Source organism: Phocoena phocoena, chromosome 2 (assembly GCF_963924675.1).
Source record: "Phocoena phocoena chromosome 2, mPhoPho1.1, whole genome shotgun sequence".
In the NCBI taxonomy this organism is placed as follows: domain Eukaryota; kingdom Metazoa; phylum Chordata; class Mammalia; order Artiodactyla; family Phocoenidae; genus Phocoena; species Phocoena phocoena.
Window position 1 is genome coordinate 8,704,166 of NC_089220.1, and position 3,093 is coordinate 8,707,258.

Sequence of the window (3,093 nt, forward strand, 5' to 3'; positions counted from 1 at the left end):
GGTCCCAAGACTGATGCCACCGGCACCAGATATTGCCACGATACCCGAAGAGACCACCAAATAAGGAATACCCTGCGCCCTCCCGGATTCACCACACCCCTTTCCCTTCTTCCCCTATAAATTCTGCCCAAACCCTCGCCGGGGCGCGACTTCTCTGGCCCCTTTCTCTCTGGCCAGTGAACCTCACCCAGGAGCGCTCCCAAATAAAGCTTGTTTAAGCTCTCCTCCGTTTCTTGGTGCCATTCCTTACAGAAAGAATAGGCTATAATCATTGGCCCACTTTTCAAAGGTTATTTTTTATCTGGAGCCGAAGGACCTATTCCCTTTCATCCAGAGGCTGTCTTTTGAGGCCATTCCAGTACCCCTCCCCCACAAAGACCACTGGCAGCGCTCCAGGCCACGCCAGCCACTCTTACCTCCAAGTTCCAATAGCACTTAAGCCTGTGCTGATCCTTTGGCTTTTAATTATCAGAATTCCATATAACTTCTCTTTATTATTTAACACTTGATGGTCATTTCATTTTAACAATAGAAACCTTCTAACTGAATATAGTATATCTCCAGCAAATTGTAAATATGGTGAGTGTATAGCATGTTAAATGATCCCAGACTGAATCCAGCTGTGCCACAGGACCCAGCCCATAAAGAAGAACATGGCCAGACCCCTAGGAGCTTCCCTGTATCCCCTTCCAGCCACTATCTCCCCAACCGAGAATAACCACTCTCTCGACTTATGACGCTACAGATTAGCTTTGCTTCTCTTGGTGCTTTCCGTGAATGCAAATGTAAATGTCATGCAGTACATACCCGTTTGCGCCTGGCTTCTTTTGCCCACACAATGTCTGCGAGTTCACCCATGGCTGTAACTCTCCTCACCCTTCTGTTTGGGGGATTCATCCATTTTGTTGTGCATAGCTGTAATTTGCTCCTTCTGGTTGCCAAGTTGTATTCCATTGTATGGAAATACCATGATGGAGTGAATACCATTTGACCATTGATGGGCTTTTGAGTGGTTTCCAGTCTGAACAGTTTTGCAATGAACATTCTAGTCCATGACTTCTGGTGGACATAGGTTCACATTTCTGTGCGGTGTGTACCTGGGAATGGAATTGTTGGGTCATCAGGTACCTGTGTTTTCAGCACTAGTAGAAATTGTCAGATGATTTTCCAAATTGCATGCATTTACACTTCTACCAACAGGGCATAAAGATCCAGATTGATATTTTCTTTTTCCTTTTATCAATTCTGGTTAGTACACAATGGTCTCTAATACTGGGTTTAACTTGAACATTAAACCTGTTGCCTAATGAACTTATTGGCCATTCGGATAACCTCTTTAGTGAAGTCCCTGTTCAAGTATTTTGCCAGTTTATCTACTGGATTGCCTTTTTTTATATTGATTTGTAGAAGTTCTTTACATATGTTATATGAGTCCTTTGTCAGATACATGTACTGAAAATATCTTCTCCCACTTGGTGAGTTGACTTTTTATTCTTTTATAGTGTACTATGTGAGTAGGCTTCCTCAATTTTAATATAGTCCAACTTTATTTATTTTTTCTTTATGATTAGTGATTTTACGTTCTACTTAAGAAGGCTGTCTACTTCAGGGTCACAAAGATATTCTGTTATGTTTTCCTTTTAAAGTTTTATTATTCAACCTATCTCATTTAAATCTGCAATCCATCTGGAAATATTTTTTGCACATTGTATAAGATAAGGATTCATTTTGGTTCATGTATATATCCACTTCCCCCCATACCACTGGTTGAGAAGACCATCCTTTCCCCACTGCTTGTCAATTAAAAAAAAGACTTCTAGGATTTGGATTGGGCCTGCATTGAATCAACAGATCAGTTTAGGGGGAATTACCATCTTAGCAATAGTGAATCTCCCAACCCATAAATAATTCTATTTCTCTCCATTTATTGAGGCCTTCTTTCATTTCTCTCAGCCATGCTTTGTAGTAGCCAGTGTACAGCTCTTGTACATCTTTTGCCAGATTTCTCCCTAAGCATCTCATTTTGTATGCTACTCTAAATGATGTTTTTAAAATTTCTGATTGTTTGTTGGTAATATTGAGAAATACAATTGATTTTTATATACTGATCTTCTAAAATTATTACTTCTAGTAGCTTTTTTAAAAATAGATTTCATCAGATTTCCTACGTAGGCAATCATGTCAACTGTGAATAAAGACAGTTTTCCTTCTCCCTTTCCAATCTGATGTCTTTTATACCAGGGGTGCCCAACCCCCGGTTAGGAACTGGGCCGCACAGCAGGAGGTGAGGGTGGGCGAGCAGGCGAAGCTGCATCTGCCGCCCCGATCATTGGCATTATCCCCTGAACCGTCCCCATTCCCCTCCCCACCCCACCCTGGTCCGTGGAAAAATTGCCTTCCACGAAACCGGTCTCTGGTGCCAAAAAGGTTGCGGACTGCTGTTTTATGTATTTTTCTTAATTTATTGCCCTGACTAGAAACTTCACAATTTTGAATAGAATTTGTGGGAAGAGACATTCTTGCCTTGTTCCTAAACTTAGAAAGCATTAACTATTTTACCATTAAGTATGTTAGCTATAGATTTTCATAGATTACCCTTTATCAGATGGGGCAAATTCCCTTTTATTCCTAGTTTCCAGAGACTTTTTATCAGGGATGGATGATAGATTTTGTCAAATGCTTTCTCTGCATTTACTGAGATGATCATTTTTTTTTTTTTTTAGTCTGTGAATATGGTAAGTTACATTAATTCATTTTTGAGTGTTAAACTAACGGGGCATTCCTGGGATTTGGTGGGGTATTTTTGTTTGTTTAGTTTATTATGCTTTCTTTTAGTTACTCTTGACTTATGAAATCTTTTATCTTTGCTTAATTTTCCCTAATCTCTGCTAAAGATGATTAATACCTATGTCTTCTCTCCACCACTTCCTTTCAGCCAAGATAAGAACTTCAGCATTGACGCACTTACAGGGTTCCTAACCTCCTGCCCAAAATTATGTTGTTATGTTATGTTTAATACTGGATTTTGAGGAGCATGTTTCTTTAAAAATCATTCCTTATTCATAGAACTATAAGCCTTACATATTCAGTGCC